Below are 11,587 nucleotides of genomic sequence, written 5' to 3'. Positions count from 1 at the left end.
ACAAGCAGACTATGTCAGATGCTGACGAGAATTGTAGAGAACCAATCGAGATGCACAAGATCAATCATTATAGATGAAAGATTAAATTGAGTAATTGAACTTACAAAAGTGCATCTAGCCTCCGCCCGAACATCCTCCCTCTCTTAATCGGAGAGATCAACAAAAACCTCTCACTAGAATTCAAACCCTAGGCTAGACCGGAGAGAGGAAAACTAAACCGGGGAACCCTGGGGCACGAGTACTGTTCACGGGTACTGTTCACGCGTGAATAGTAACTCGCCGAGAGTCCAAAACGTTCCGCACCCTTCTCAACCCTAGGTGCCACATATTTATATCTCCAAAGGGTGGCACGACCTATTTTCACATAACCCCCTACGCTAAATAAATCCAACGTAGGGGTGTAAATTCCAATTACGTCCTCCATGGCAAATTCCGCGATGTCCACGATCCCTCCATCTCCGCGATGTGATCCTCACGATGTCGCCGCACGACCATCCGAAATCGTATCGCGATCGCCATAATTTCCATCTTCGACCAACGCACGCCGCACGAGCGTCCCGGTACGATGCATGGCTTTGTGGCTCAACCAGCGAACCCCGGATTTTGTGGCATAATCCGGAAACCTCCCTCGACGTCCTCCCGCCATGTAGCCAGGTACAGTAGACGTACACCGCACGATCACCTGTCCCTCGAACGCAAGCCTCGATCCGCCCTTCTCCGCCCCCGCGGTTTTTCGACGCGGCATCCTATCTTCGTTCTTCACTCGTCGCCGCATGTACCTTGTCTCCACCTGTCACCTGCAACCACAACCTGCCAAGAGACACGTCACACGCACACCGTGTTGTCAATCGCTCATCACCAAGGTGCTAGCCCACTGGCATCTCAATCTCCCCCTTGATGAGTGCATTGACAACACCACACCGCACAAATTTATTCGTACTGAAAAAGAAAAATAAAAAGAAAGAAAAAGAAACGATCTTAATCCCCAAAGACATGGGCTAGCGAAAAAGCTAGGCTCGACACAATCAAGACAGAAATTCACTCTCCCCAAAGTGAATCAAAAGCCATATCAATCTCCCAAAAGCAATCTCAGCAGCAAAACTCACAAATTTCAGCAAAACTCCCCCTCAACCTCTCAAAACAAGCATGCCAAGTCTCAGCAAAAATGAATTCAAACTCCCCCTGCAAGAATGAACGAACTCCCCCTGCAATAATGAATTTGTGCGCTACTCACTCTCCCCCTTGTTGACAAAGCACTCCATCAAGATAAAATGCAAGGAACCAATTTAGAGAAAAGCATGTGAGAAAGCACAAGTTGAAGCTTCTGAGACATATGCCAAATACTTATAAAAGCTAACCAACAACACTAGCTATCCAGAGAAGGAACAATACAATGCCATGACCAATAAAAATTTAGAACTGAAATCTGTTTGAAAACTAATGTGCCAGGCAAAAACATGCACATTCCAAACTCAGTGCAAAGCTGAAGACAAAACATATAGCGAGCTCACACGACAGATACACAGCTTCAGTCAAAGTTCACTGCAACGCCCACAAATGCATTCACTTGTCATATTTAATTCTGACTTTTGTGAGCATGATAAGCAGGGATATGGGAAGCAAGAGTTGTGCCCAGCCAGTTTGTTTAATTTTGTTTATGAGCGAGAACCAGCAGGGACATGGGAAAAATAGAGTTGCGCCCATATTTAAATTTTCAGTAAGGCAAGCAGATCATGAGCTAAATAGCAGAGATATGGGAATTCAGAGTTTTTGCTCACAACCATACTATGCACTCCCGAGTTAAAACTTGTATTGTGAGTTACATTTGCAGTGAAAACCCATTAAAAGAAGCTGACTACCGAACCATGAGCAAGATATATGTCAAGTATTCAACAAGTCACTAGATCCAGAAAAGCAAGCATAGCCCAACATAATTTTTTAAGTATATATCTGTGCTGTTTTCAAAATAAAAATTGGTCAAGCAAAGCATTCAAACCTCTCCAAAAGCATCGATCGCAAACTAGCCAAAACAAGTATAAGGCATATGTAACTGAAGCAACTTACAATGGTACTAGAATGGGTAACACACCCCGAACTCACCACGCAAACATGCAAACGTGGTTTGATCGAGTGGTTTAGTCAGAATATCAGCAAGTTGCTGACTAGTATCAATGTATTTAAGCTTAATATCACCCTTCTCAGCATGATCCCTCAGAAAATGACGACGAACCTCAATGTGTTTCGTCTTAGAGTGAAGCACAGGATTCTTTGCAACACTTATAGCGCTAGTGCTGTCACACAAGAGAGGAACGCGAGAAAACGACAAACCAAAATCGCGAAGGGTAGCTATCATCCATAAAAGCTGAGAACAACAACTAGCAGCAGCAACATACTCAGCCTCTGTAGTAGATTGAGCAACATTAGATTGTTTTCTAGAGGACCAAGAAACAAGCGAAGAACCCAAAAATTGGCAAGTACCCGATATAGACTTTCTATCCAAACGACACCCAGCAAAATCAGCATCCGAATAACCACACAAACTGAGAGTTGAAGCAGCAGAGTACCAAAGGCCAAATGCAGGAGTAAATCGAAGATACCTCATTATGCGCTTCACCGCCTGACGGTGAGAAGTCCTGGGGGATGCCTGAAAACGAGCACACATACACACAGCAAAGTGTATATCTGGCCTCGTAGCAGTCAAGTACAGCAGCGATCCAATCATGCTTCGATATTCCTTCTGATCCATGGGCTCTCCGTCCTCATCAGCATCCAAAGCAGCGCTAGTCGGCATGGGCGTAGAAATTGGCTTCGCATCATCCATCGCAAACTTCTTCAGGACATCCTTCGTGTACTTTCCCTGATGCACAAATGTACCTTCCGAAGTTTGTTTTATTTGTAAGCCAAGAAAGAAATTCAGCTCGCCCATCATAGACATCTCAAATTCTTTACTCATCACATCTGCAAACTTTTTCACAAGAGCATGAGAGGAACCACCGAAAATGATATCATCCACATAAATCTGAACTATTAAAGTGTCATTTCCTTGCCTGAGGAGAAAAAGAGTTTTATCAACTGAACCCATTTTGAACCCGTTTTTAAGCAGAAAAGTTTTCAATCTAGCATACCAAGCACGAGGTGCTTGCTTCAAACCATATAAAGCCTTTTGCAACTTAAAAACACGATCAGGAAAATTGGGATGTTCAAAACCAGGCGGTTGTTTAACATAAACTTCTTCTTCTATAAAACCATTCAGAAAAGCACTTTTCACATCCATTTGATAAAGCTTATATCCACGTGAAGCAGCAAATGCAAGCAAAATACGAATGGCTTCTAAACGAGCAACAGGAGCAAAAGTTTCACCATAATCAATACCCTCTTTTTGAGAAAAGCCCTGAGCAACCAGCCTAGCTTTATTTCTAACAACATGACCATCTTCCCCTTGTTTGTTCTTAAAGACCCATTTAGTTCCAATTGGTTTACAAGAAGGAGGAGGATCAACCAAAACCCAAACCTGATTCCGTGCAAAATTTTCTAACTCCTCATGCATGGCATTGACCCAGTTAGAATCAGATAAAGCATGTCCAACATCTCGGGGTTCAAAAGAGGCAACAAAGGCAGTATGCGCAAAGACACAATAATTTTTATTTTTCATACCTCTGTTCCTTGTCGTGTGTTCATCCAAATTACCTATTATGTTCTTGGTAGGATGACGATTCTGAATGTGTCGTGGTGCTGTACGTTCTGAAATCGCCTCCCCCTCAACTGCAGCCGGTACATGATCAACAGCCGATGAAGCTGCAGGCTTTGCTATAGATGTACGTGTCGGCGATGGTCCATCCTCCAAAGTGGTGGAGGGCGCCTGCTCAGGCTGGGCGCCAGGCTCCCCCTGCATCGCAGGTTGGGCATCATCGTCATCGTCGTCATCACATCCATCTTCCTCTTTCTCATCCTCAAAAATATCCTGCCCGATCTCATCATCACCTGCACACTCAAAAGCAGAAGAAAAACAAGGCATTGTCTCGTCGAAGGTGACCTCACATGTCTCATCGATGCGGTTAGTATCAAGATTAAGCACACGGTACGCTCGCCCTTGCAAGGCATACCCCAAAAATAACCCATCGGAAGAACGCGATTCAAATTTATCCAAATTTCCCTTTTTCAATATAAAACACTTGTAGCCAAAAACTCGAAAGTGGAAAACTTTGGGAGGTCGACCAAATCTCAACTCATAAGATGTTTTTCCCAGAAAAGCTCTCAGAAAAATGCGATTAGCAACATAGCAAGCGGTGTTGATAGCCTCAGCCCAAAAACGTCTAGGAGTTTTATGTTCATCAAGCATTGTCCTAGCCATCTCAACAAGCGTACGATTTTTACGCTCAACAACACCGTTCTGGGGAGGAACGTAAGGTGAGGAAAACTGATGATCTAAACCTTGTTCTGAACAAAAAGCCTTCATGCGAGAATTCTTAAATTCCGTACCGTTGTCACTGCGAATTGCTCTAACGGCATTATTTGACAACTCATTTTTCAGCTTCAGAACAAGATCATGAACATATGAGAAAGCCTCATCCTTAGATTCCAAAAAGAACACCCATGAATATCGAGAAAAATCGTCCACAACGACGAGCACATACCACTTCCCACCAGCAGACCGAACACGGGCTGGACCAACAGTGTCCATATGTAACAGTTCACCCGGTCGTCTCGTCATCACCTGAGTCACAGGTGCATGAGAAGCAGCAACCATTTTTCCATGTTTGCAGGGAGCACAAATCAAATCCTTTTCAAACTTGAGTTTCGGTAAACCATCAATTAAATCCAATGAACTCAAACGACAAAGCAAATCAAAGCTCAAGTGGCCCAACCGACGATGCCACTTCCAAATCAGGGGGGAACCATGAGCAACTAAACAGCGAGTTTCACCAAAAGATTTAGAAAAATCAGCTTTAAAAATCCGTCTAAAAGGAGAAATCTTGCAAACAAGGTTACCAGCAGAATCAAGAACACGTGAATTTCCTTTCTTAAAACGAACCTCAAAATCATCCTCAAGAAGTTGCGAAACAGACAGCAAATTATAATGCAAATTCTTTACCAATGCGACGTCCTTTAACGTGTATTTATCTGTTACCTTGATGCAGCCATGCGCCATTACCTTACCTTGACTTTTATCCCCAAAAGTGATGTTTTCCTTTACGCTCGTGGGGGTGAGGCTGGAGAACCATTTATCATCTCCGGTCATGTGGCGCGAACAACCGGAGTCCATTATCCATATGTCCTCCTCGCCTCCAACCTGCAATCAACAACGAGAGCGAGGGTGAGCTAATGACTCAACACTGGGGTTAGGATAATGTAATGAAAACCAGTGCTGAGCCACTTGCTCAAAAGAAGCGTTAGCAAAATCAAAGCTCTCAAAAAAACGATGAGAACCACGAGGGGGAAAACGTGGTCTGTCATCCCGATGTTGTGCAAGAGCATGAGTACGTGAGCGAAAACCAGAAGAGCGAACAAATGGCTCACGTCTCAAAACAGGACGATCATGAGTACCACGTACAGGGTACTGCTCACATCTAAAAACACGACGATCATGAGTACCACGTGTGGGGTACTGCTCACGTCGTTCAGCACGCATCCTCCGATAACAGAACTCATAAAGATGACCATCATGACTGCAAAAATCACAATGATAAAGCTTGCGTGCAGGAGCGAAAGAAGCCTCAGCATTAGAACTAGAAGCAACAAAAACAGGCTTAGCAAAATGATCACAAGAAGAACCATTTGGCTTAGTATTTTGTACACCCTTGAAGTGTTTTGGCTTAGGCACCCAAACCTGCTTTTTAGGAGCAGATCTAGATGTCTCAACCAGCAACCCATCAGAGGTGACACCTGAACCCTTCCTAGGAGGTGGTCCAGTATATTTAGCCAAAGGTGGATTCTTCTCATCAACAGGCGGTCCACTTTTTTCACCAAAAACATGTTTCAAATCATAACCGGGACCAAAACGCTCACCCCGTTTAATTTGAGCAATAGCCATACCAATTTGAGGCTCACGAATAGAACACCAACCAAGAATAGTTCTCAAATGCTTATTTTCTTCTTCCAAATCAGCAAGTTTGGCCCTTAAATCATTATTTTCAACAACAAAATTAGGACAAGTTAGGCATGAAGGAAGAACCGGACAAGTGTGTTTTTCCAACTCAACAATATGTGATTTAGCAACATTTAATTCAGATCGTAAAGTTGGACAAATTAAACAAACCGGCAAATCAGGACAAGTGTGTTCTTCAAAATTTTTTACCCGACATAAAGCATTATCCTAGTCAACTTTCAGAAGCGGGCAAGAAACACAAGTACCAAGCAAATTCGACCTGAGAACGAAGTTCATTTAGTTCAGCATAAAGTTTATCTCGATCATCAACAATGGAAGAATACTTGGTTTGCAATTTAGAAAGCGAAATCATATGAATTGAGCATTCTTCACATTCATCAGGTTCAACAGGATTAGATGCAGCATTTTTGAGAGTAGCTAGTTCAGCACAAGTTTTATCATAATCAGTTTTAAGTTTAGCCAACACTTTATTTTGCTTATGAACAATTTTAGTTAAATTAGCTATTCTTTGTTCTGCAGAAGTATCTACCTCATCATCAGAAGTTTCATCGTTGCTGTCGGTTGATGCATCACCCTCCAAGGCCATAGTACATATCCCACCATTGATGCCGGTGTCAGTGATGAAGCAAAGTCCGTCTGTCTTCTTCTTGGGTGTCTCATCCTTGGAATCTGAATCGCTGGAGTCTGACGAGCCACCTGAAACATACTGTCCAAGAGAAGATAACAAAACATTTGCAGCCTTAGCGACTTGCTTGTCAGAGTATTTTTGTCCGCCTTTCTTCCATTGCTTATCCTTCTTCTTCTTCCTCTCCCTAAACTTCTCCTGGCGCCTGGAGGAGTTATTGCCCTGCTCAAAAGATCTCTGCTTGTTTGGGCAATCAGTAGCAAAGTGTCCTCGCTCACCACAGTTGAAGCAGCCATCTGAACGTCTTCTATTACGCCTGTTGTCATACACATGCTTAAACTTGTTGGAGAGCAGTACAAGCTGATCATCATCTAGCACCTCCAACTCCTCATCTGCAACATGACACAAAGAAGACAAAGCAAAACTAGAAACATTTGGATTAGCATTAGTGTTAGTCTTATTTGCAGAAACCAAAGCCATTGGAACGTCAGAAGAAGAAGCAGCTGTGGGATTTTTCAATTTACGCTTAGAAACAATTTCGATCTCTTTTGATTTGAGCTTACTGTAAAGCTCATCAGTGGTGAGAGTCTCATAACCTACAGATTCAACGATCGCCTCAACTTTCATATCCCATTCATCATTAAGTGAATGTAATAATCTGAGAGCCCTAGCATGATCATCATAAGGCATATTGCTATTCATGGCCTTCATCTTATTAACAATCACTTGAAAACGTGCAAACATGTCATCAATAGACTCACTAGGCAATTGGCAAAAAGCATCAAACTCTTTTCGGTGAATCTCAAATTTTCGGTTTTTCACAGTGTTTGAGCCTTCATAATATTTTCTAAGTTTCTCCCAGATCTGATAAGCGAGATCTTCACTAGAAACCCGATCATATTCAGTTTTACAAATAGAAGCTTGTAAAATAGCAACAGCGCGATGATTTGTTTCAAGAAGCCCGATCTCAGCGGCGTCAGTCGGTTCCTCAGCTGAAATCACATATGTGGCATTTTGTGTGATTTTCCATAGCTTCAGCGACTTGCCTTTGAGATAGTTGGTCATACGTGCCTTCCAGTAATCATAATCAGTCCCATCAAAAAACGGAGCGCGAACATCAAACTTTTCATTGGTCGCCATAGCTTTCAGCACCGATTAAGGTATAGAAAACCGAAACCGGCTCTGATACCAATTGAAGGATCGAAACGGGCGACCAGAGGGGGGGGTGAATGGTCGCGGAAGCCAAAAATAATTTCTAACCCTTCCCCTAAACACAAAACCTGATTAAATCACGTTTTTCAAATCTGGCCAGAACTCTATGTACCTAGTAAACCTGATGTGGACGAAAATCCGTAACTCCGATCGACCTAAAAATTTGTCAGATTAAACTAGATGAAATTATGAAACTAACCCAACTGGAATCACGTCAATCGGACTTACGGATCTTGAGATAAAAATAAAACAAGCAGACTATATCAGATGCTGACGAGAATTGTAGAGAACCAATCGAGATGCACAAGATCAATCATTATAGATGAAAGATTAAATTGAGTAATTGAACTTACAAAAGTGCATCTAGCCTCCGCCCGAACATCCTCTCTCTCTTAATCGGAGAGATCAACAAAAACCTCTCACTAGAATTCAAACCCTAGGCTAGACCGGAGAGAGGAAAACTGAACCGGGGAACCCTGGGGCACGAGTACTGTTCACGGGTACTGTTCACGCGTGAATAGTAACTCGCCGAGAGTCCAAAACGTTCCGCACCCTTCTCAACCCTAGGTGCCACATATTTATATCTCCAAAGGGTGGCACGACCTATTTTCACATAACCCCCTACGCTAAATAAATCCAACGTAGGGGCGTAAATTCCAATTACGTCCTCCATGGCAAATTCCGCGATGTCCACGATCCCTCCATCTCCGCGATGTGATCCTCACGATGTCGCCGCACGACCATCCGAAATCGTATCGCGATCGCCAGAATTTCCATCTTCGGCCAACGCACGCCGCACGAGCGTCCCGGTACGATGCATGGCTTTGTGGCTCAACCAGCGAACCCCGGATTTTGTGGCATAATCCGGAAACCTCCCTCGACGTCCTCCCGCCATGTAGCCAGGTACAGTAGACGTACACCGCACGATCACCTGTCCCTCGAACGCAAGCCTCGATCCGCCCTTCTCCGCCCCCGCGGTTTTTCGACGCGGCATCCTATCTTCGTTCTTCACTCGTCGCCGCATGTACCTTGTCTCCACCTGTCACCTGCAACCACAACCTGCCAAGAGACACGTCCACACGCACACCGTGTTGTCAATCGCTCATCACCAAGGTGCTAGCCCACTGGCATCTCAAAATACTTCTTCTTTTCGAGCACTTCCTCTTTGAGCTAGTGACTTGGGGATCTTCAGCGCATTTGATCAATACCCATATTCAAGTCTTAAGTCACCTTAAGTCCTCATGATTCAACGAAGATTGATGTTTAGCCACGTACTTGTCCCTACTCACAAATTAGATCATCCACCCACACCATCCTAACACTTCTTGTTTTCTGTTGTGTAGATCCTTGAGCGGTGTTTGGACTTGTCCAATGCATTGTCCTTTGCATCAAAGTTATTGCTAACCCTTCACCATTTTTGCCATCTTGAATCTGGGTTAGCCTTGCTATCACAATTAGGTCCACATTGAATACCGTTTCTTCATTGATTTGAATTTGGCTTCACTTTACTTTATGTAACAACAATCATGTTACCAAGTCAACTCACCCAAAATATATTCCTTCATGTTCAAACCCCTTGGCCATGCATATTTCCTCAAATATTGCAATATAAACAAGTATTGATGCACTTTTCAATTTCTCTCTTGTTTTGTACAACAGTGCAAGCAAATAATCATTAAGACCATTCCGTACAATTTTAACCTTGCATCTACTTTTTTCCATGTCATCTCTTCCGTTTATGCATTTTCAAGGGACATTTTCTTGTTTTCACACTATTTGAGACCACTAGGTCTCCATAAATTACCCGCTCATACACTTGTTCATTATTCATTCACAATGTCTTCATGGACTAATTAACTGCTCATACACTTGTTAAAATTGTTATTTCCTCATATCAGATCCCTAGATGTAGTTCTAGATTGGCATGTTACTTCATTGACTCAGGCAATGTCGGGCATGCCATTCCTGATCAAATCTTACACTAACTACAATCATGTTAACTTCAGTCCCACGGGCGGTCGACACTCAACCTAAATAACTGATTTGACATGGTCACTATTCACTACTATGTTGTTCCCAAAATCATGCAATTTTAGGTTTGATAGAAGTCAAACTACCTTAAATTTTACTAAGTTTATAAAAATAGTATCGGCATTTATGACTCTAACTAGTAACTAGGTATATAATGAAGATGTGTTCCATAATTAATCTAATGATACTTATTTTGTATAATAAATATCAGTACTTTTTGTATAAATTTGGTTAAAGTTAAGATGGTTTGACTTACAACAAAGATAGGACTGCATTCTTTTTGAGGAGGATGGAGTAAATTTCAAAATAACCATCGCAATCCAAGGTACGTTTTTAAAATATGAAGGTGGATGGTGATGGTGTAGAACAAATTCATTTTTGATGTCCCGTGCAGCAGCGGCGGATCCAGGAAATATTTTAGGGGGGACTGAACAGCACTGCTGCTCGATCTTAAGTCTCAGCCCCCTACACTGTAGAACTTTGCCTAAAAATTCATAGGGACTCTATAGTAATTTGCACTGATTCGGTTTGGGTAGGGGGGCTTGAGCCCCCCCCCCCCCCCCCCCCCCCCCGCCCCACCGCTGGATCCGCCCCTGCCGTGCAGGATGTGGAACTAGGATGCAGGCGTCGTGGGACACCAGCCCAGCAATGCTAGACAAGAGGAGCTAGCCAACCCCTACACCTCCTCTTATCCGCCTTCACACCACAAAATGCGACCCTCGAATCATCGGTCCCTTTTTTTTTTGCGAGGATTCATCAGTCCCTTGAATAGTGAGTTGATGGTGTTGTTGGCAACTAAAATTGGCACATATACCTGATACCTGGCAACGTCCGTTTGCAAGCTAGATATGATGTGCTCACATGACGTCGTGTTTTAATGTCAATAGGTACTATGTTAGAATAGAAGCAAATGGAATAGAGCAAAGATAAGCAATTTTAATTAGGTCTGGCCTCAAGTTGATCTATGAAATTATGACGAATATATATCCTAAAATTACTTGATCATGTAGTAGCAAAGTTTGATGGACTAATTACAAAGTTCAAAAAAGAAGACTAGTTAGCTCTAAACTTTGTGCTAGAAAACTTTTTTTTTAGCGAACATGGCTTAGCAGTTAGCACCACTCTCTCCGTTCATAAGGATGTAATTCTCTCTTTTTTAAAGTCAAACGATTTGAAGTTTTACAAAAGTTATATAAAAAGGTACTAACATTTATGATATATACAAAACAAGTACCAAAATTAATTGTAATATATTCACAATAAACCTAGCTAGAGAAGTAATGTTAATACTGTTCACTGTAAACTTGACCAAAGTTAAGCTACTTTAACTTACATAAATCCTATAGTTGCATTCTATTGTGGATGGGGAATTATATATTTCATTAAGAGGATAATAGAAAACTAACCCTTACACTTAACATCGTAAAAATCAAAGGTATTGTACTTTTTTTTGTGCAAGGAAAAGGTATCGTACTATATGGCTTTGGAACGCCAATAAGTGGCCGACAATGGTACGTTTTGATGATTTTGGTGTATCTGGACACCTCATAAAACCTTATTCTGTTTCTTAAAAAGGACGGGAGGAAAGAAAAGATACCGCGGCCAATGCTCAA

The sequence above is a fragment of the Miscanthus floridulus genome, chromosome 2, assembly GCF_019320115.1.
Source record: "Miscanthus floridulus cultivar M001 chromosome 2, ASM1932011v1, whole genome shotgun sequence".
NCBI classification, from domain to species: domain Eukaryota; kingdom Viridiplantae; phylum Streptophyta; class Magnoliopsida; order Poales; family Poaceae; genus Miscanthus; species Miscanthus floridulus.
This window is presented reverse-complemented; position numbering follows the sequence as displayed.